A 20,585-nucleotide genomic window follows, 5' to 3' on the forward strand; every position below is an offset into this window, starting at 1 on the left:
ACCCCAGTCATCAAATTGTTGTTTGGAGATTCTAATTCCTTGTGTACCTGAACCCATTTAATAGGTCACTCATTCATGTTGTAAACAAACTTGTTAGTGTACAGGTTGACATACATTTTGTAGCGTCAGCAATTCTGGGCCTTCAGACATAGTTTGGCCCTACTTTTCTATAAGGCCTCCAACAAATTGTGTTTTTTTTTTCTCTCCAGACACGTAGGTTTCTGTAGTGTAGTGGTTATCACATTCGCCTAACACGCGAAAGGTCCCCAGCTCAAAACTGGGCAGAAACATTACTCTTTAGTGCAAAACAATAAAAGACCTTGTAGTGACATGACAATTTACATAATGCTACCAGATTCCTTTGCTCAAAACGTGACTACTAAAAATCCTGTGACGACAAGCGGTCAGCTAACAATGACGCAAAACAAATGTACGTGAATAGTATTGTCCATCTATTCTAAGATGATAATACTTGTGATTATGCAACTAAATCATCATGTAAAGGCTAGAACACATGGTTCACATTCAAAAGAAGAGTAATTTGAACCTCATGATAAAATGGTAAACAGGTTAAGTCAGCACAAATTTCACACAATGTTTCTCCCTGATTTTCTATAAACTATCCCTAAAGTTCCATGAGCAAATCTGGTAGCCATTAAGGTTTCTGTAGTGTAGTGGTTATCACGTTCGTCTTACACACGAAAGGACCCCAGCTCGAACCTGGGCAGAAACAGGATTTTCCCTTCTTAAATTGAAGACGTCAGAAGATTCAACTTTTTTCTAACACCGCTCCTGTTCTAAAAAAAAAGTTCCTGATCATGTGTCTACCAAAACCGTTGTACCAACAAAAAGTGAAACTTTCTGAGGCCAGTTAGCTCAGCTGGTTTAGAGCGTGGTGCTAATAACGCCAAGGTTGTGGGTTCAATCCCCATACTGGCCAAAGACTGTTTTTATGACAGCTGTGAAATGCCACAGTTGAGTTCCAAGTCTGTCTTCATGCTGTCTACAGAATTCAGTGCTTGATTAAAGACATTCACAATGGTTCAAGAGATTAAAAAACTAAGCCTGTTTTGTCTTTTGACAACAACACACAAAAGAAGAAATTTCCAAGTGGATCAAATCATTATAGGACTTCCTTGATGAGCATCACAAGCAGATGGTATTAGGACCGTCAGTCAAGACCCAAGTCATCAAATTGTTGTTTGGAGATTCTAATTCCTTGGGTACCTGAACCCATTTAATAGGTCACTCATTTATGTTGTAAACAAACTTATTAGTGTAAAGGTTGACATACATTTTGTAGCGTCAGCAATTCTGGGCCTTTAGACATAGTTTGGCCCTACTTTTCTATAAGGCCTCCAACAAATTGTGTTATTTTTTCTCTCCAGACATGTAGGTTTCTGTAGTGTAGTGGTTATCACATTCGCCTAACACGCGAAAGGTCCCCAGCTCAAAACTGGGCAGAAACATTACTCTTTAGTGCAAAACAATAAAAGACCTTGTAGTGACATGACAATTTACATAATGCTACCAGATTCCTTTGCTCAAAACGTGACTACTAAAAATCCTGTGACGACAAGCGGTCAGCTAACAATGACGCAAAACAAATGTACGTGAATAGTATTGTCCATCTATTCTAAGATGATAATACTCGTGATTATGCAACTAAATCATCATGTAAAGGCTAGAACACATGGTTCACATTCAAAAGAAGAGTAATTTGAACCTCATGATAAAATGGTAAACAGGTTAAATCAGCACAAATTTCACACAATGTTTCTCCCTGATTTTCTATAAACTATCCCTAAAGTTCCATGAGCAAATGTGGTAGCCATTAAGGTTTCTGTAGTGTAGTGGTTATCACGTTCGTCTCACACACGAAAGGACCCCAGCTCGAACCTGGGCAGAAACAGGATTTTCCCTTCTTAAATTGAAGACGTTAGAAGATTCGACTTTTTTCTAACACTGCTCCTGTTCTAAAAAAAAGTTCCTGATCATGTGTAACAAAACCGTTGTACCAACAAGCAGTAAGTCTTTCAGAGGCCAGTTAGCTCAGCTGGTTTAGAGCGTGGTGCTAATAACGCCAAGGTTGTGGGTTCAATCCCCATACTGGCCAAAGACTGTTTTTATGACAGCTGTGAAATGCCACAGTTGAGTTCCAAGTCTGTCTTCATGCTGTCTACAGAATTCAGTGCTTGCTTAAAGACATTCACAATGGTTCAAGAGATTAAAAAACTAAGCCTGTTTTGTCTTTTGACAACAACACACAAAAGAAGAAATTTCCAAGTGGATCAAATCATTATAGGACTTCCTTGATGAGCATCACAAGCAGATGGTATTAGGACCGTCAGTCAAGACCCAAGTCATCAAATTGTTGTTTGGAGATTCTAATTCCTTGGGTACCTGAACCCATTTAATAGGTCACTCATTTATGTTGTAAACAAACTTATTAGTGTAAAGGTTGACATACATTTTGTAGCGTCAGCAATTCTGGGCCTTTAGACATAGTTTGGCCCTACTTTTCTATAAGGCCTCCAACAAATTGTGTTATTTTTTCTCTCCAGACATGTAGGTTTCTGTAGTGTAGTGGTTATCACATTCGCCTAACACGCGAAAGGTCCCCAGCTCAAAACTGGGCAGAAACATTACTCTTTAGTGCAAAACAATAAAAGACCTTGTAGTGACATGACAATTTACATAATGCTACCAGATTCCTTTGCTCAAAACGTGACTACTAAAAATCCTGTGACGACAAGCGGTCAGCTAACAATGACGCAAAACAAATGTACGTGAATAGTATTGTCCATCTATTCTAAGATGATAATACTCGTGATTATGCAACTAAATCATCATGTAAAGGCTAGAACACATGGTTCACATTCAAAAGAAGAGTAATTTGAACCTCATGATAAAATGGTAAACAGGTTAAATCAGCACAAATTTCACACAATGTTTCTCCCTGATTTTCTATAAACTATCCCTAAAGTTCCATGAGCAAATGTGGTAGCCATTAAGGTTTCTGTAGTGTAGTGGTTATCACGTTCGTCTCACACACGAAAGGACCCCAGCTCGAACCTGGGCAGAAACAGGATTTTCCCTTCTTAAATTGAAGACGTTAGAAGATTCGACTTTTTTCTAACACTGCTCCTGTTCTAAAAAAAAGTTCCTGATCATGTCTAACAAAACCGTTGTACCAACAAGCAGTAAGTCTTTCAGAGGCCAGTTAGCTCAGTTGGTTTAGAGCGTGGTGCTAATAACGCCAAGGTCGTGGGTTCAATCTCCATACTGGCCAAAGACTGTTTTTATGACAGCTGTGAAATGCCACAGTTGAGTTCCAAGTCTGTCTTCATGCTGTCTACAGAATTCAGTGCTTGCTTAAAGACATTCACAATGGTTCAAGAGATTAAAAAACTAAGCCTGTTGTGTCTTTTGACAACAACACACAAAAGAAGAAATTTCCAAGTGGATCAAATCATTATAGGACTTCCTTGATGAGCATCACAAGCAAATGGTATTAGGACCGTCAGTCAAGACCCAAGTCATCAAATTGTTGTTTGGAGATTCTAATTCCTTGGGTACCTGAACCCATTTAATAGGTCACTCATTCATGTTGTAAACAAACTTATTAGTGTAAAGGTTGACATACATATTGTAGCGTCAGCAATTTTGGGCCTTCAGACATAGTTTGGCCCTACTTTTCTATAAGGCCTCCAACAAATTGTGTTATTTTTTCTCTCCAGACACGTAGGTTTCTGTAGTGTAGTGGTTATCACATTCGCCTAACACGCGAAAGGTCCCCAGCTCAAAACTGGGCAGAAACATTACTCTTTAGTGCAAAACAATAAAAGACCTTGTGGTGATATGACAATTTACATAATGCTACCAGATTCCTTTGCTCAAAACGTGACTACTAAAAATCCTGTGACGACAAGCGGTCAGCTAACAATGACGCAAAACAAATGTACGTGAATAGTATTGTCCATCTATTCTAAGATGATAATACTCGTGATTATGCAACTAAATCATCATGTAAAGGCTAGAACACATGGTTCACATTCAAAAGAAGAGTAATTTAAACCTCATGATAAAATGGTAAACAGGTTAAATCAGCACAAATTTCACACAATGTTTCTCCCTGATTTTCTATAAACTATCCCTAAAGTTCCATGAGCAAATCTGGTACCCATTAAGATTTCTGTAGTGTAGTGGTTATCACGTTCGTCTTACACACGAAAGGACCCCAGCTCGAACCTGGGCAGAAACAGGATTTTCCCTTCTTAAATTGAAGACGTCAGAAGATTTGACTTTTTTCTAACACCGCTCCTGTTCTAAAAAAACTTCCTGATCATGTGTCTACCAAAACCGTTGTACCAACAAAAAGTGAAACTTTCTGGGGCCAGTTAGCTCAGCTGGTTTAGAGCGTGGTGCTAATAACGCCAAGGTCGTGGGTTCAATCCCCATACTGGCCAAAGACTGTTTTTATGACAGCTGTGAAACGCCACAGTTGAGTTCCAAGTCTGTCTTCATGCTGTCTACAGAATTCAGTGCTTGCTTAAAGACATTCAAAATGGTTCAAGAGATTAAAAAACTAAGCCTGTTGTGTCTTTTGACAACAACACACAAAAGCAGAAATTTCCAAGTGGATCAAATCATTATAGGACTTCCTTGATGAGCATCACAAGCAAATGGTATTAGGACCGTCAGTCAAGACCCAAGTCATCAAATTGTTTTTTGGAGATTCTAATTCCTTGGGTACCTGAACCCATTTAATAGGTCACTCATTCATGTTGTAAACAAACTTATTAGTGTAAAAGTTGACATACATTTTGTAGCGTCAGCAATTCTGGGCCTTCAGACATAGTTTGGCCCTACTTTTCTATAAGGCCTCCAACAAATTGTGTTATTTTTTCTCTCCAGACACGTAGGTTTCTGTAGTGTAGTGGTTATCAGATTCGCCTAACACGCCAAAGGTCCCCAGCTCAAAACTGGGCAGAAACATTACTCTTTAGTGCAAAACAATAAAAGACCTTGTGGTGATATGACAATTTACATAATGCTACCAGATTCCTTTGCTCAAAACGTGACTACTAAAAATCCTGTGACGACAAGCGGTCAGCTAACAATGACGCAAAACAAATGTACGTCAATAGTATTGTACGTGAATAGTATTGTCCATCTATTCTAAGATGATAATACTCGTGATTATGCAACTAAATCATCATGTAAAGGCTAGAACACATGGGTCACATTCAAAAGAAAAGTCATTTGAACCTCATGATAAAATGGTAAACAGGTTAAATCAGCACAAATTTCACACAATGTTTCTCCCTGATTTTCTATAAACTATCCCTAAAGTTCCATGAGCAAATGTGCTAGCCATTAAGGTTTCTGTAGTGTAGTGTTTATCACATTCGTCTCACACACGAAAGGACCCCAGCTCGAACCTGGGCAGAAACAGGATTTTCCCTTCTTAAATTGAAGACGTCAGAAGATTCGACTTTTTTCTAACACTGCTCCTGTTCTAAAAAAAATTTCCTGATCATGTCTAACAAAACCGTTGTACCAACAAGCAGTAAGTCTTTCAGAGGCCAGTTAGCTCAGCTGGTTTAGAGCGTGGTGCTAATAACGCCAAGGTCGTGGGTTCAATCCCCATACTGGCCAAAGACTGTTTTTATGACAGCTGTGAAATGCCACTGTTGAGTTCCAAGTCTGTCTTCATGCTGTCTACAGAATTCAGTGCTTGCTTAAAGACATTCACAATGGTTCAAGAGATTAAAAAACTAAGCCTGTTTTGTCTTTTGACAACAACACACAAAAGAAGAAATTTCCAAGTGGATCAAATCATTATAGGACTTCCTTGATGAGCATCACAAGCAGATGGTATTAGGACCGTCAGTCAAGACCCAAGTCATCAAATTGTTGTTTGGAGATTCTAATTCCTTGGGTACCTGAACCCATTTAATAGGTCACTCATTTATGTTGTAAACAAACTTATTAGTGTAAAGGTTGACATACATTTTGTAGCGTCAGCAATTCTGGGCCTTCAGACATAGTTTGGCCCTACTTTTCTATAAGGCCTCCAACAAATTGTGTTATTTTTTCTCTCCAGACATGTAGGTTTCTGTAGTGTAGTGGTTATCACATTCGCCTAACACGCGAAAGGTCCCCAGCTCAAAACTGGGCAGAAACATTACTCTTTAGTGCAAAACATTAAAAGACCTTGTGGTGATATGACAATTTACATAATGCTACCAGATTCCTTTGCTCAAAACGTGACTACTAAAAATCCTGTGACGACAAGCGGTCAGCTAACAATGACGCAAAACAAATGTACGTGAATAGTATTGTCCATCTATTCTAAGATTATAATACTCGTGATTATGCAACTAAATCATCATGTAAAGGCTAGAACACATGGTTCACATTCAAAAGAAGAGTAATTTGAACCTCATGATAAAATGGTAAACAGGTTAAGTCAGCACAAATTTCACACAATGTTTCTCCCTGATTTTCTATAAACTATCCCTAAAGTTCCATGAGCAAATCTGGTACCCATTAAGGTTTCTGTAGTGTAGTGGTTATCACGTTCGTCTTACACACGAAAGGACCCCAGCTCGAACCTGGGCAGAAACAGGATTTTCCCTTCTTAAATTGAAGACGTCAGAAGATTCAACTTTTTTCTAACACCGCTCCTGTTCTAAAAAAAAAAAGTTCCTGATCATGTCTAACAAAACCGTTGTACCAACAAGCAGTAAGTCTTTTAGAGGCCAGTTAGCTCAGCTGGTTTAGAGCGTGGTGCTAATAACGCCAAGGTCGTGGGTTCAATCCCCATACTGGCCAAAGACTGTTTCTTATGACAGCTATGAAATGCCACAGTTAAGTTTCAAGTCTGTCTTCATGCTGTCTTCAGAAATCAGTGCTTGCTTAAAGACATTCACAATGGTTCAAGAGATTAAAAAACTAAGCCTGTTGTGTCTTTTGACAACAAACAAAAGAAGAAATTTTCAAGAGGATCAAATTATTATAGGACTTCCTTGATGAGCATCACAAGCAAATGGTATTAGGACCGTCAGTCAAGACCCAAGTCATCAAATTGTTGTTTGGAGATTCTAATTCCTTGGGTACCTGAACCCATTTAATAGGTCACTCATTCATGTTGTAAACAAACTTGTTAGTGTACAGGTTGACATACATTTTGTAGCGTCAGCAATTCTGGGCCTTCAGACATAGTTTGGCCCTACTTTTCTATAAGGCCTCCAACAAATTGTGTTTTTTTTTCTCTCCAGACACGTAGGTTTCTGTAGTGTAGTGGTTATCACGTTCGCCTAACACGCGAAAGGTCCCCAGCTCAAAACTGGGCAGAAACATTACTCTTTAGTGCAAAACAATAAAAGACTTTGTGGTGACATGACAATTTACATAATGCTACCAAATTCCTTTGCTCAAAACGTGACTACTAAAAATCCTGTGACGACAAGCGGTCAGCTAACAATGACGCAAAACAAATGTACGTGAATAGTATTGTCCATCTATTCTAAGATGATAATACTCGTGATTATGCAACTAAATCATCATGTAAAGGCTAGAACACATGGGTCACATTCAAAAGAAGAGTAATTTGAACCTCATGATAAAATGGTAAACAGGTTAAGTCAGCACAAATTTCACACAATGTTTCTCCCTGATTTTCTATAAACTATCCCTAAAGTTCCATGAGCAAATCTGGTAGCCATTAAGGTTTCTGTAGTGTACTGGTTATCACGTTCGTCTTACACACGAAAGGACCCCAGCTCGAACCTGGGCAGAAACAGGATTTTCCCTTCTTAAATTGAAGACGTCAGAAGATACGACTTTTTTCTAACACCGCTCCTGTTCTAAAAAATAAAAGTTCCTGATCATGTCTAACAAAACCGTTGTACCAACAAGCAGTAAGTCGTTCACAGGCCAGTTAGCTCAGCTGGTTTAGAGCGTGGTGCTAATAACGCCAAGGTCGTGGGTTCACTCCCCATACTGGCCAAAGACTGTTTCTTATGACAGCTATGAAATGCCACAGTTCAGTTTCAAGTCTGTCTTCATGCTGTCTACAGAAATCAGTGCTTGCTTAAAGACATTCACAATGGTTCAAGAGATTAAAAAACTAAGCCTGTTGTGTCTTTTGACAACAAACAAAAGAAGAAATTTCCAAGAGGATCAAATTATTATAGGACTTCCTTGATGAGCATCACAAGCAAATGGTATTAGGACCGTCAGTCAAGACCCAAGTCATCAAATTGTTGTTTGGAGATTCTAATTCCTTGGGTACCTGAACCCATTTAATAGGTCACTCATTCATGTTGTAAACTAACTTGTTAGTGTACAGGTTGACATACATTTTGTAGCGTCAGCAATTCTGGGCCTTCAGACATAGTTTGGCCCTACTTTTCTATAAGGCCTCCAACAAATTGTGTTATTTTTCTCTCCAGACACGTAGGTTTCTGTAGTGTAGTGGTTATCACATTCGCCTAACACGCGAAAGGTCCCCAGCTCAAAACTGGGCAGAAACATTACTCTTTAGTGCAAAACAATAAAAGACCTTGTGGTGATATGACAATTTACATAATGCTACCAGATTCCTTTGCTCAAAACCTGACTACTAAAAGTCCTGTGACGACAAGCGGTCAGCTAACAATGACGCAAAACAAATGTACGTCAATAGTATTGTACGTGAATAGTATTGTACATCTATTCTAAGATGATAATACTCGTGATTATGCAACTAAATCATCATGTAAAGGCTAGAACACATGGGTCACATTCAAAAGAAAAGTCGTTTGAACCACATGATAAAATGGTAAACAGGTTAAGTCAGCACAAATTTCACACAATGTTTCTCCCTGATTTTCTATAAACTATCCCTAAAGTTCCATGAGCAAATCTGGTAGCCATTGTTTCTGTAGTGTAGTGGTTATCACGTTCGTCTTACACACGAAAGGACCCCAGCTCGAACCTGGGCAGAGACAGGATTTTCCCTTCTTAAATTGAAGACGTCAGAAGATTCGACTTTTTTCTAACACCGTTCCTGTTCTAAAAAAAAAAAAAGTTCCTGATCATGTCTAACAAAACCGTTGTACCAACAAGCAGTAAGTCTTTCAGAGGCCAGTTAGCTCAGCTGGTTTAGAGCGTGGTGCTAATAACGCCAAGGTCGTGGGTTCAATCCCCATACTGGCCAAAGACTGTTTCTTATGACAGCTATGAAATGCCACAGTTGAGTTTCAAGTCTGTCTTCATAATGTCTACAGAAATCAGTGCTTGCTTAAAGACATTGACAATGGTTCAAGAGATTAAAAAATTAAGCCTGTTGTGTCTTTTGACAACAAACAAAAGAAGAAATTTCCAAGAGGATCAAATTATTATAGGACTTCCTTGATGAGCATCACAAGCAAATGGTATTAGGACCGTCAGTCAAGACCCAAGTCATCAAATTGTTGTTTGGAGATTCTAATTCCTTGGGTACCTGAACCCATTTAATAGGTCACTCATTCATGTTGTAAACAAACTTGTTAGTGTACAGGTTGACATACATTTTGTAGCGTCAGCAATTCTGGGCCTTCAGACATAGTTTGGCCCTACTTTTCTATAAGGCCTCCAACAAATTGTGTTTTTTTTTTCTCTCCAGACACGTAGGTTTCTGTAGTGTAGTGGTTATCACATTCGCCTAACACGCGAAAGGTCCCCAGCTCAAAACTGGGCAGAAACATTACTCTTTAGTGCAAAACAATAAAAGACCTTGTAGTGACATGACAATTTACATAATGCTACCAGATTCCTTTGCTCAAAACGTGACTACCAAAAATCCTGTGACGACAAGCGGTCAGCTAACAATGACGCAAAACAAATGTACGTGAATAGTATTGTCCATCTATTCTAAGATGATAATACTCGTGATTATGCAACTAAATCATCATGTAAAGGCTAGAACACATGGGTCACATTCAAAAGAAGAGTAATTTGAACCTCATGATAAAATGGTAAACAGGTTAAGTCAGCACAAATTTCACACAATGTTTCTCCCTGATTTTCTATAAACTATCCCTAAAGTTCCATGAGCAAATCTGGTAGCCATTAAGGTTTCTGTAGTGTAGTGGTTATCACGTTCGTCTTACACACGAAAGGACCCCAGCTCGAACCTGGGCAGAAACAGGATTTTCCCTTCTTAAATTGAAGACGTCAGAAGATTCGACTTTTTTCTAACACCGCTCCTGTTCTAAAAAAAACAGTTCCTGATCATGTCTAACAAAACCGTTGTACCAACAGGCAGTAAGTCTTTCAGAGGCCAGTTAGCTCAGCGGGTTTAGAGCGTGGTGCTAATAACGCCAAGGTCGTGGGTTCAATCCCCATACTGGCCAAAGACTGTTTTTATGACAGCTGTGAAATGCCACAGTTGAGTTTCAAGTCTGTCTTCATAATGTCTACAGAAATCAGTGCTTGCTTAAAGACATTGACAATGGTTCAAGAGATTAAAAAATTAAGCCTGTTGTGTCTTTTGACAACAAACAAAAGAAGAAATTTCCAAGAGGATCAAATTATTATAGGACTTCCTTGATGAGCATCACAAGCAAATGGTATTAGGACCGTCAGTCAAGACCCAAGTCATCAAATTGTTGTTTGGAGATTCTAATTCCTTGGGTACCTGAACCCATTTAATAGGTCACTCATTCATGTTGTAAACAAACTTGTTAGTGTACAGGTTGACATACATTTTGTAGCGTCAGCAATTCTGGGCCTTCAGACATAGTTTGGCCCTACTTTTCTATAAGGCCTCCAACAAATTGTGTTTTTTTTTTCTCTCCAGACACGTAGGTTTCTGTAGTGTAGTGGTTATCACATTCGCCTAACACGCGAAAGGTCCCCAGCTCAAAACTGGGCAGAAACATTACTCTTTAGTGCAAAACAATAAAAGACCTTGTAGTGACATGACAATTTACATAATGCTACCAGATTCCTTTGCTCAAAACGTGACTACCAAAAATCCTGTGACGACAAGCGGTCAGCTAACAATGACGCAAAACAAATGTACGTGAATAGTATTGTCCATCTATTCTAAGATGATAATACTCGTGATTATGCAACTAAATCATCATGTAAAGGCTAGAACACATGGGTCACATTCAAAAGAAGAGTAATTTGAACCTCATGATAAAATGGTAAACAGGTTAAGTCAGCACAAATTTCACACAATGTTTCTCCCTGATTTTCTATAAACTATCCCTAAAGTTCCATGAGCAAATCTGGTAGCCATTAAGGTTTCTGTAGTGTAGTGGTTATCACGTTCGTCTTACACACGAAAGGACCCCAGCTCGAACCTGGGCAGAAACAGGATTTTCCCTTCTTAAATTGAAGACGTCAGAAGATTCGACTTTTTTCTAACACCGCTCCTGTTCTAAAAAAAACAGTTCCTGATCATGTCTAACAAAACCGTTGTACCAACAGGCAGTAAGTCTTTCAGAGGCCAGTTAGCTCAGCGGGTTTAGAGCGTGGTGCTAATAACGCCAAGGTCGTGGGTTCAATCCCCATACTGGCCAAAGACTGTTTTTATGACAGCTGTGAAATGCCACAGTTGAGTTTCAAGTCTGTCTTCATAATGTCTACAGAAATCAGTGCTTGCTTAAAGACATTGACAATGGTTCAAGAGATTAAAAAATTAAGCCTGTTGTGTCTTTTGACAACAAACAAAAGAAGAAATTTCCAAGAGGATCAAATTATTATAGGACTTCCTTGATGAGCATCACAAGCAAATGGTATTAGGACCGTCAGTCAAGACCCAAGTCATCAAATTGTTGTTTGGAGATTCTAATTCCTTGGGTACCTGAACCCATTTAATAGGTCACTCATTCATGTTGTAAACAAACTTGTTAGTGTACAGGTTGACATACATTTTGTAGCGTCAGCAATTCTGGGCCTTCAGACATAGTTTGGCCCTACTTTTCTATAAGGCCTCCAACAAATTGTGTTTTTTTTTTCTCTCCAGACACGTAGGTTTCTGTAGTGTAGTGGTTATCACATTCGCCTAACACGCGAAAGGTCCCCAGCTCAAAACTGGGCAGAAACATTACTCTTTAGTGCAAAACAATAAAAGACCTTGTAGTGACATGACAATTTACATAATGCTACCAGATTCCTTTGCTCAAAACGTGACTACCAAAAATCCTGTGACGACAAGCGGTCAGCTAACAATGACGCAAAACAAATGTACGTGAATAGTATTGTCCATCTATTCTAAGATGATAATACTCGTGATTATGCAACTAAATCATCATGTAAAGGCTAGAACACATGGGTCACATTCAAAAGAAGAGTAATTTGAACCTCATGATAAAATGGTAAACAGGTTAAGTCAGCACAAATTTCACACAATGTTTCTCCCTGATTTTCTATAAACTATCCCTAAAGTTCCATGAGCAAATCTGGTAGCCATTAAGGTTTCTGTAGTGTAGTGGTTATCACGTTCGTCTTACACACGAAAGGACCCCAGCTCGAACCTGGGCAGAAACAGGATTTTCCCTTCTTAAATTGAAGACGTCAGAAGATTCGACTTTTTTCTAACACCGCTCCTGTTCTAAAAAAAACAGTTCCTGATCATGTCTAACAAAACCGTTGTACCAACAGGCAGTAAGTCTTTCAGAGGCCAGTTAGCTCAGCGGGTTTAGAGCGTGGTGCTAATAACGCCAAGGTCGTGGGTTCAATCCCCATACTGGCCAAAGACTGTTTTTATGACAGCTGTGAAATGCCACAGTTGAGTTTCAAGTCTGTCTTCATGCTGTCTACAGAAATCAGTGCTTGCTTAAAGACATTCACAATGGTTCAAGAGATTAAAAAACTAAGCCTGTTTTGTCTTTTGACAACAAACAAAAGAAGAAATTTCCAAGAGGATCAAATTATTATAGGACTTCCTTGATGAGCATCACAAGCAAATGGTATTAGGACCGTCAGTCAAGACCCAAGTCATCAAATTGTTGTTTGGAGATTCTAATTCCTTGGGTACCTGAACCCATTTAATAGGTCACTCATTCATGTTGTAAACAAACTTGTTAGTGTACAGGTTGACATACATTTTGTAGCGTCAGCAATTCTGGGCCTTCAGACATAGTTTGGCAGTACTTTTCTATAAGGCCTCCAACAAATTGTGTTTTTTTTTTCTCTCCAGACACGTAGGTTTCTGTAGTGTAGTGGTTATCACATTCGCCTAACACGCGAAAGGTCCCCAGCTCAAAACTGTGCAGAAACATTACTCATTAGTAAAAGACAATAAAAGACCTTGTAGTGACATGACAATTTACATAATGCTACCAGATTCCTTTGCTCAAAACGTGACTACTAAAAATCCTGTGATGACAAGCGGTCAGCTAACAATGACGCAAAACAAATGTACGTGAATAGTATTGTCCATCTATTCTAAGATGATAATACTCGTGATTATGCAACTAAATCATCATGTAAAGGCTAGAACACATGGTTCACATTCAAAAGAAGAGTAATTTGAACCTCATGATAAAATGGTAAACAGGTTAAATCAGCACAAATTTCACACAATGTTTCTCCCTGATTTTCTATAAACTATCCCTAAAGTTCCATGAGCATATCTGGTGGCCATTAAGGTTTCTGTAGTGTAGTGGTTATCACGTTCGTCTTACACACGAAAGGACCCCAGCTCGAACCTGGGCAGAAACAGGATTTTCCCTTCTTAAATTGAAGACGTCAGAAGATTCGACTTTTTTCTAACACCGCTCCTGTTCTAAAAAAAGTTCCTGATCATGTGTCTACCAAAACCGTTGTACCAACAAAAAGTGAAACTTTCTAAGGCCAGTTAGCTCAGCTGGTTTAGAGCATGGTGCTAATAACGCCAAGGTCGTGGGTTCAATCCCCATACTGGCCAAAGACTGTTTTTATGACAGCTGTGAAATGCCACAGTTGAGTTCCAAGTCTGTCTTCATGCTGTCTACAGAATTCAGTGCTTGATTAAAGACATTCACAATGGTTCAAGAGATTAAAAAACTAAGCCTGTTTTGTCTTTTGACAACAACACACAAAAGAAGCAATTTCCAAGTGGATCAAATCATTATAGGACTTCCTTGATGAGCATCACAAGCAAATGGTATTAGGACCGTCAGTCAAGACCCAAGTCATCAAATTGTTGTTTGGAGATTCTAATTCCTTGGGTACCTGAACCCATTTAATAGGTCACTCAATCATGTTGTAAACAAACTTATTAGTGTAAAGGTTGACATACATTTTGTAGCGTCAGCAATTCTGGGCCTTCAGACATGGTTTGGCCCTACTTTACTATAAGGCCTCCAACAAATTGTGTTATTTTTTCTCTCCAGACATGTAGGTTTCTGTAGTGTAGTGGTTATCACATTCGCCTAACATGCGAAAGGTCCCCAGCTCAAAACTGGGCAGAAACATTACTCTTTAGTGCAAAACAATAAAAGACCTTGTGGTGATATGACAATTTACATAATGCTACCAGATTCCTTTGCTCAAAACGTGACTACTAAAAATCCTGTGACGACAAGCGGTCAGCTAACAATGACGCAAAACAATTGTACGTCAATAGTATTGTACGTGAATAGTATTGTACATCTATTCTAAGATGATAATACTCGTGATTATGCAACTAAATCATCATGTAAAGGCTAGAACACATGGGTCACATTCAAAAGAAAAGTCATTTGAACCATATGATAAAATGGTAAACAGGTTAAGTCAGCACAAATTTCACACAATGTTTCTCCCTGATTTTCTATAAACTATCCCTAAAGTTCCATGAGCAAATCTGGTAGCCATAAAGGTTTCTGTAGTGTAGTGGTTATCACGTTCGTCTTACACACGAAAGGACCCCAGCTCGAACCTGGGCAGAAACAGGATTTTCCCTTCTTAAATTGAAGACGTCAGAAGATTCGACTTTTTTCTAACACCGCTCCTGTTCTAAAAAAAAAAAAGTTCCTGATCATGTCTAACAAAACCGTTGTACCAACAAGCAGTAAGTCTTTCAGACGCTAGTTAGCTCAGCTGGTTTAGAGCGTGGTGCTAATAACGCCAAGGTCGTGGGTTCAATCCCCATACTGGCCAAAGACTGTTTCTTATGACAGCTATGAAATGCCACAGTTGAGTTTCAAGTCTGTCTTCATGCTGTCTACAGAAATCAGTGCTTGCTTAAAGACATTCACAATGGTTCAAGAGATTAAAAAACTAAGCCTGTTGTGTCTTTTGACAACAACACACAAAAGAAAGAAATTTCCAAGAGGATCAAATTATTATAGGACTTCCTTGATGAGCATCACAAGCAAATGGTATTAGGACCGTCAGTCAAGACCCAAGTCATCAAATTGTTGTTTGGAGATTCTAATTCCTTGGGTACCTGAACCCATTTAATAGGTCACTCATTCATGTTGTAAACAAACTTGTTAGTGTACAGGTTAACATACATTTTGTAGCGTCAGCAATTCTGGTCCTTCAGACATAGTTTGGCCCTACTTTTCTATAAGGCCTCCAACAAATTGTGTTTTTTTTTTCTCTCCAGACACGTAGGTTTCTGTAGTGTAGTGGTTATCACATTCGCCTAACACGCGAAAGGTCCCCAGCTCAAAACTGGGCAGAAACATTAGTCTTTAGTGCAAAACAATAAAAGACCTTGTAGTGACATGACAATTTACATAATGCTACCAGATTCCTTTGCTCAAAACGTGACTACTAAAAATCCTGTGACGACAAGCGGTCAGCTAACAATGACGCAAAACAAATGTACGTGAATAGTATTGTCCATCTATTCTAAGATGATAATACTCGTGATTATGCAACTAAATCATCATGTAAAGGCTAGAACACATGGGTCACATTCAAAAGAAAAGTCGTTTGAACCACATGATAAAATGGTAAACAGGTTAAGTCAGCACAAATTTCACACAATGTTTCTCCCTGATTTTCTATAAACTATCCCTAAAGTTCCATGAGCAAATCTGGTAGCCATTAAGGTTTCTGTAGTGTAGTGGTTATCACGTTCGTCTTACACACGAAAGAACCCCAGCTCGAACCTGGGCAGAAACAGGATTTTCCCTTCTTAAATTGAAGACGTCAGAAGATTCGACTTTTTTCTAACACCGCTCCTGTTCTAAAAAAAAAAAGTTCCTGATCATGTCTAACAAAACCGTTGTACCAACAAGCAGTAAGCCTTTCAGAGGCCAGTTAGCTCAGCTGGTTTAGAGCGTGGTGCTAATAACGCCAAGGTCGTGGGTTCAATCCCCATACTGGCCAAAGACTGTTTTTATGACAGCTATGAAATGCCACAGTTGAGTTCCAAGTCTGTCTTCATGCTGTCTACAGAAATCAGTGCTTGCTTAAAGACATTCACAATGGTTCAAGAGATTAAAAAACTAAGCCTGTTGTGTCTTTTGACAACAAACAAAAGAAGAAATTTCCAAGTGGATCAAATTATTATAGGACTTCCTTGATGAGCATCACAAGCAAATGGTATTAGGACCGTCAGTCAAGACCCAAGTCATCAAATTGTTGTTTGGAGATTCTAATTCCTTGGGTACCTGAACCCATTTAATAGGTCACTCATTCATGTTGTAAACAAACTTATTAGTGTAAAGGTTGACATACATTTTGTAGCGTCAGCAATTCTGGGCCTTCAGACATAGTTTGGCAGTACTTTTCTATAAGGCCTCCAACAAATTGTGTTTTTTTTTTCTCTCCAGACATGTAGGTTTCTGTAGTGTAGTGGTTATCACATTCGCCTAACACGCGAAAGGTCCCCAGCTCAAAACTGGGCAGAAACATTACTCTTTAGTGCAAAACAATAAAAGACCTTGTGGTGATATGACAATTTACATAATGCTACCAGATTCCTTTGCTCAAAACGTGACTACTAAAAATCCTGTGACGACAAGCGGTCAGCTAACAATGACGCAAAACAAATGTACGTCAATAGTATTGTACGTGAATAGTATTGTACATCTATTCTAAGATGATAATACTCGTGATTATGCAACTAAATCATCATGTAAAGGCTAGAACACATGGGTCACATTCAAAAGAAAAGTCATTTGAACCACATGATAAAATGGTAAACAGGTTAAGTCAGCACAAATTTCACACAATGTTTCTCCCTGATTTTCTATAAACTATCCCTAAAGTTCCATTAGCAAATCTGGTAGCCATTAAGGTTTCTGTAGTGTAGTGGTTATCACGTTCGTCTTACACACGAAAGGACCCCAGCTCGAACCTGGGCAGAAACAGGATTTTCCCTTCTTAAATTGAAGACGTCAGAAGATTCGACTTTTTTCTAACACCGCTCCTGTTCTAAAAAAAAAAAAGTTCCTGATCATGTCTAACAAAACCGTTGTACCAACAAGCAGTGAGTCTTTCAGAGGCCAGTTAGCTCAGCTGGTTTAGAGCGTGGTGCTAATAACGCCAAGGTCGTGGGTTCAATCCCAATACTGGCCAAAGACTGTTTCTTATGACAGCTGCGAAATGCCACAGTTGAGTTCCAAGTCTGTCTTCATGCTGTCTACAGAATTCATTGCTTGCTTAAAGACATTCACAATGGTTCAAGAGATTAAAAAACTAAGCCTGTTTTCGCTTTTGACAACAACACACAAAAGAAGAAATTTCCAAGTGGATCAAATCATTATAGGACTTCCTTGATGAGCATCACAAGCAAATGGTATTAGGACCGTCAGTCAAGACCCAAGTCATCAAATTGTTGTTTGGAGATTCTAATTCCTTGGGTACCTGAACCCATTTAATAGGTCACTCATTCATGTTGTAAACAAACTTATTAGTGTAAAAGTTGACATACATTTTGTAGCGTCAGCAATTCTGGGCCTTCAGACATAGTTTGGCCCTACTTTTCTATAAGGCCTCCAACAAATTGTGTTATTTTTTCTCTCCAGACACGTAGGTTTCTGTAGTGTAGCGGTTATCACATTCGCCTAACACGCGAAAGGTCCCCAGCTCAAAACTGGGCAGAAACATTACTCCTTAGTGCAAAACAATAAAAGACCTTGTGGTGATATGACAATTTACATAATGCTACCAGATTCCTTTGCTCAAAACGTGACTACTAAAAATCCTGTGACGACAAGCGGTCAGCTAACAAAGACGCAAAACAAATGTACGTGAATAGTATTGTCCACATATTCTAAGATGATAATACTCGTGATTATGCAACTAAATCATCATGTAAAGGCTAGAACACATGGGTCACATTCAAAAGAAAAGTCATTTGAACCTCATGATGAAATGGTAAGCAGGTTAAATCAGCACAAATTTCACACAATGTTTCTCCCTGATTTTCTATAAACTATCCCTAAAGTTCCATGAGCAAATGTGGTAGCCATTAAGGTTTCTGTAGTGTAGCGGTTATCAGGTTCGTCTCACACACGAAAGGACCCCAGCTCGAACCTGGGCAGAAACAGGATTTTCCCTTCTTAAATTGAAGACGTCAGAAGATTCGACTTTATTCTAACACCGCTCCTGTTCTAAAAAAAAAAGGTCCTGATCATGTCTAACAAAACCGTTGTACCAACAAGTAGTAAGTCTTTCAGAGGCCAGTTAGCTCAGCTGGTTTAGAGCGTGGTGCTAATAACGCCAAGGTCGTGGGTTCAATCCCCATACTGGCCAAAAACTGTTTTTATGACAGCTGTGAAATGCCACTGTTGAGTTCCAAGTCTGTCTTCATGCTGTCGACAGAATTCAGTGCTTGCTTAAAGACATTCACAATGGTTCAAGAGATTAAAAAACTAAGCCTGTTTTGTCTTTTGACAACAACACACAAAAGAAGAAATTTCCAAGTGGATCAAATCATTATAGGACTTCCTTGATGAGCATCACAAGCAAATGGTATTAGGACCGTCAGTCAAGACCCAAGTCATCAAATTGTTGTTTGGAGATTCTAATTCCTTGGGTACCTGAACCCATTTAATAGGTCACTCATTCATGTTGTAAACAAACTTGTTAGTGTACAGGTTGACATACATTTTGTAGCGTCAGCAATTCTGGGCCTTCAGACATAGTTTGGCCCTACTTTTCTATAAGGCCTCCAACAAATTGTGTTTTTTTTTTCTCTCCAGACACGTAGGTTTCTGTAGTGTAGTGGTTATCACATTCGCCTAACACGCGAAAGGTCCCCAGCTCAAAACTGGGCAGAAACATTACTCTTTAGTGCAAAACAATAAAAGACCTTGTAGTGACATGACAATTTACATAATGCTACCAGATTCCTTTGCTCAAAACGTGACTACTAAAAATCCTGTGACGACAAGCGGTCAGCTAACAATGACGCAAAACAAATGTACGTGAATAGTATTGTCCATCTATTCTAAGATGATAATACTCGTGATTATGCAACTAAATCATCATGTAAAGGCTAGAACACATGGGTCAATTTCAAAAGAAAAGTCGTTTGAACCACATGATAAAATGGTAAACAGGTTAAGTCAGCACAAATTTCACACGATGTTTCTCCCTGATTTTCTATAAACTATCCCTAAAGTTCCATGAGCAAATCTGGTAGCCATTAAGGTTTCTGTAGTGTAGTGGTTATCACGTTCGTCTTACACACGAAAGGACCCCAGCTCGAACCTGGGCAGAAACAGGATTTTCCCTTCTTAAATTGAAGACGTCAGAAGATTCGACTTTTTTCTAACACCGCTCCTGTTCTAAAAAAAAAAAGTTCCTGATCATGTCTAACAAAACCGTTGTACCAACAAGCAGTAAGCCTTTCAGAGGCCAGTTAGCTCAGCTGGTTTAGAGCGTGGTGCTAATAACGCCAAGGTCGTGGGTTCAATCCCCATACTGGCCAAAGACTGTTTTTATGACAGCTATGAAATGCCACAGTTGAGTTCCAAGTCTGTCTTCATGCTGTCTACAGAAATCAGTGCTTGCTTAAAGACATTCACAATGGTTCAAGAGATTAAAAAACTAAGCCTGTTGTGTCTTTTGACAACAAACAAAAGAAGAAATTTCCAAGTGGATCAAATTATTATAGGACTTCCTTGATGAGCATCACAAGCAAATGGTATTAGGACCGTCAGTCAAGACCCAAGTCATCAAATTGTTGTTTGGAGATTCTAATTCCTTGGGTACCTGAACCCATTTAATAGGTCACTCATTCATGTTGTAAACAAACTTATTAGTGTAAAGGTTGACATACATTTTGTAGCGTCAGCAATTCTGGGCCTTCAGACATAGTTTGGCAGTACTTTTCTATAAGGCCTCCAACAAATTGTGTTTTTTTTTTCTCTCCAGACATGTAGGTTTCTGTAGTGTAGTGGTTATCACATTCGCCTAACACGCGAAAGGTCCCCAGCTCAAAACTGGGCAGAAACATTACTCTTTAGTGCAAAACAATAAAAGACCTTGTGGTGATATGACAATTTACATAATGCTACCAGATTCCTTTGCTCAAAACGTGACTACTAAAAATCCTGTGACGACAAGCGGTCAGCTAACAATGACGCAAAACAAATGTACGTGAATAGTATTGTCCATCTATTCTAAGATGATAATACTCGTGATTATGCAACTAAATCATCATGTAAAGG

At 39.0% G+C, this 20,585-nt stretch overlaps 1 protein-coding gene and 42 non-coding genes across 44 annotated transcripts in view; 42 read left to right on the top strand and 1 right to left on the bottom strand.

Annotated features, from left to right (window-relative positions):
• gkup (glucuronokinase with putative uridyl pyrophosphorylase) overlaps positions 1-20,585 on the bottom strand; it is a 344,724-nt gene that overhangs the window by 138,100 nt on the left and 186,039 nt on the right. The window lies entirely within an intron of this gene.
• trnav-aac (transfer RNA valine (anticodon AAC)) lies at positions 218-290 on the top strand. The gene has a single exon. It is a non-coding gene; the product is annotated as a tRNA-Val (tRNA).
• Positions 661-733, top strand: trnav-uac (transfer RNA valine (anticodon UAC)). The gene has a single exon. It is a non-coding gene; the product is annotated as a tRNA-Val (tRNA).
• On the top strand, positions 866-940 carry trnai-aau (transfer RNA isoleucine (anticodon AAU)). The gene has a single exon. It is a non-coding gene; the product is annotated as a tRNA-Ile (tRNA).
• Positions 1,397-1,469, top strand: trnav-aac (transfer RNA valine (anticodon AAC)). The gene has a single exon. It is a non-coding gene; the product is annotated as a tRNA-Val (tRNA).
• trnav-cac (transfer RNA valine (anticodon CAC)) lies at positions 1,840-1,912 on the top strand. The gene has a single exon. It is a non-coding gene; the product is annotated as a tRNA-Val (tRNA).
• Positions 2,042-2,116, top strand: trnai-aau (transfer RNA isoleucine (anticodon AAU)). The gene has a single exon. It is a non-coding gene; the product is annotated as a tRNA-Ile (tRNA).
• trnav-aac (transfer RNA valine (anticodon AAC)) lies at positions 2,573-2,645 on the top strand. Its single transcript has one exon. It is a non-coding gene; the product is annotated as a tRNA-Val (tRNA).
• trnav-cac (transfer RNA valine (anticodon CAC)) lies at positions 3,016-3,088 on the top strand. Its single transcript has one exon. It is a non-coding gene; the product is annotated as a tRNA-Val (tRNA).
• Positions 3,749-3,821, top strand: trnav-aac (transfer RNA valine (anticodon AAC)). Its single transcript has one exon. It is a non-coding gene; the product is annotated as a tRNA-Val (tRNA).
• trnav-uac (transfer RNA valine (anticodon UAC)) lies at positions 4,192-4,264 on the top strand. Its single transcript has one exon. It is a non-coding gene; the product is annotated as a tRNA-Val (tRNA).
• trnai-aau (transfer RNA isoleucine (anticodon AAU)) lies at positions 4,395-4,469 on the top strand. The gene has a single exon. It is a non-coding gene; the product is annotated as a tRNA-Ile (tRNA).
• Positions 5,385-5,457, top strand: trnav-cac (transfer RNA valine (anticodon CAC)). The gene has a single exon. It is a non-coding gene; the product is annotated as a tRNA-Val (tRNA).
• Positions 5,587-5,661, top strand: trnai-aau (transfer RNA isoleucine (anticodon AAU)). The gene has a single exon. It is a non-coding gene; the product is annotated as a tRNA-Ile (tRNA).
• On the top strand, positions 6,118-6,190 carry trnav-aac (transfer RNA valine (anticodon AAC)). The gene has a single exon. It is a non-coding gene; the product is annotated as a tRNA-Val (tRNA).
• On the top strand, positions 6,561-6,633 carry trnav-uac (transfer RNA valine (anticodon UAC)). Its single transcript has one exon. It is a non-coding gene; the product is annotated as a tRNA-Val (tRNA).
• On the top strand, positions 6,766-6,840 carry trnai-aau (transfer RNA isoleucine (anticodon AAU)). Its single transcript has one exon. It is a non-coding gene; the product is annotated as a tRNA-Ile (tRNA).
• trnav-aac (transfer RNA valine (anticodon AAC)) lies at positions 7,295-7,367 on the top strand. Its single transcript has one exon. It is a non-coding gene; the product is annotated as a tRNA-Val (tRNA).
• On the top strand, positions 7,738-7,810 carry trnav-uac (transfer RNA valine (anticodon UAC)). The gene has a single exon. It is a non-coding gene; the product is annotated as a tRNA-Val (tRNA).
• trnav-aac (transfer RNA valine (anticodon AAC)) lies at positions 8,471-8,543 on the top strand. Its single transcript has one exon. It is a non-coding gene; the product is annotated as a tRNA-Val (tRNA).
• On the top strand, positions 8,927-8,999 carry trnav-uac (transfer RNA valine (anticodon UAC)). Its single transcript has one exon. It is a non-coding gene; the product is annotated as a tRNA-Val (tRNA).
• Positions 9,134-9,208, top strand: trnai-aau (transfer RNA isoleucine (anticodon AAU)). The gene has a single exon. It is a non-coding gene; the product is annotated as a tRNA-Ile (tRNA).
• trnav-aac (transfer RNA valine (anticodon AAC)) lies at positions 9,664-9,736 on the top strand. Its single transcript has one exon. It is a non-coding gene; the product is annotated as a tRNA-Val (tRNA).
• trnav-uac (transfer RNA valine (anticodon UAC)) lies at positions 10,107-10,179 on the top strand. The gene has a single exon. It is a non-coding gene; the product is annotated as a tRNA-Val (tRNA).
• On the top strand, positions 10,840-10,912 carry trnav-aac (transfer RNA valine (anticodon AAC)). The gene has a single exon. It is a non-coding gene; the product is annotated as a tRNA-Val (tRNA).
• Positions 11,283-11,355, top strand: trnav-uac (transfer RNA valine (anticodon UAC)). Its single transcript has one exon. It is a non-coding gene; the product is annotated as a tRNA-Val (tRNA).
• Positions 12,016-12,088, top strand: trnav-aac (transfer RNA valine (anticodon AAC)). Its single transcript has one exon. It is a non-coding gene; the product is annotated as a tRNA-Val (tRNA).
• trnav-uac (transfer RNA valine (anticodon UAC)) lies at positions 12,459-12,531 on the top strand. The gene has a single exon. It is a non-coding gene; the product is annotated as a tRNA-Val (tRNA).
• Positions 13,635-13,707, top strand: trnav-uac (transfer RNA valine (anticodon UAC)). The gene has a single exon. It is a non-coding gene; the product is annotated as a tRNA-Val (tRNA).
• Positions 13,838-13,912, top strand: trnai-aau (transfer RNA isoleucine (anticodon AAU)). The gene has a single exon. It is a non-coding gene; the product is annotated as a tRNA-Ile (tRNA).
• On the top strand, positions 14,369-14,441 carry trnav-aac (transfer RNA valine (anticodon AAC)). The gene has a single exon. It is a non-coding gene; the product is annotated as a tRNA-Val (tRNA).
• On the top strand, positions 14,828-14,900 carry trnav-uac (transfer RNA valine (anticodon UAC)). Its single transcript has one exon. It is a non-coding gene; the product is annotated as a tRNA-Val (tRNA).
• Positions 15,568-15,640, top strand: trnav-aac (transfer RNA valine (anticodon AAC)). The gene has a single exon. It is a non-coding gene; the product is annotated as a tRNA-Val (tRNA).
• On the top strand, positions 16,011-16,083 carry trnav-uac (transfer RNA valine (anticodon UAC)). The gene has a single exon. It is a non-coding gene; the product is annotated as a tRNA-Val (tRNA).
• Positions 16,216-16,290, top strand: trnai-aau (transfer RNA isoleucine (anticodon AAU)). The gene has a single exon. It is a non-coding gene; the product is annotated as a tRNA-Ile (tRNA).
• trnav-aac (transfer RNA valine (anticodon AAC)) lies at positions 16,745-16,817 on the top strand. The gene has a single exon. It is a non-coding gene; the product is annotated as a tRNA-Val (tRNA).
• Positions 17,204-17,276, top strand: trnav-uac (transfer RNA valine (anticodon UAC)). Its single transcript has one exon. It is a non-coding gene; the product is annotated as a tRNA-Val (tRNA).
• On the top strand, positions 17,942-18,014 carry trnav-aac (transfer RNA valine (anticodon AAC)). Its single transcript has one exon. It is a non-coding gene; the product is annotated as a tRNA-Val (tRNA).
• trnai-aau (transfer RNA isoleucine (anticodon AAU)) lies at positions 18,589-18,663 on the top strand. The gene has a single exon. It is a non-coding gene; the product is annotated as a tRNA-Ile (tRNA).
• trnav-aac (transfer RNA valine (anticodon AAC)) lies at positions 19,121-19,193 on the top strand. The gene has a single exon. It is a non-coding gene; the product is annotated as a tRNA-Val (tRNA).
• trnav-uac (transfer RNA valine (anticodon UAC)) lies at positions 19,564-19,636 on the top strand. The gene has a single exon. It is a non-coding gene; the product is annotated as a tRNA-Val (tRNA).
• trnai-aau (transfer RNA isoleucine (anticodon AAU)) lies at positions 19,769-19,843 on the top strand. Its single transcript has one exon. It is a non-coding gene; the product is annotated as a tRNA-Ile (tRNA).
• trnav-aac (transfer RNA valine (anticodon AAC)) lies at positions 20,298-20,370 on the top strand. Its single transcript has one exon. It is a non-coding gene; the product is annotated as a tRNA-Val (tRNA).

Source organism: Oryzias latipes, chromosome 13, assembly GCF_053564925.1.
Source record: "Oryzias latipes strain Hd-rR chromosome 13, Olatipes_Hd-rR_3.1".
In the NCBI taxonomy this organism is placed as follows: domain Eukaryota; kingdom Metazoa; phylum Chordata; class Actinopteri; order Beloniformes; family Adrianichthyidae; genus Oryzias; species Oryzias latipes.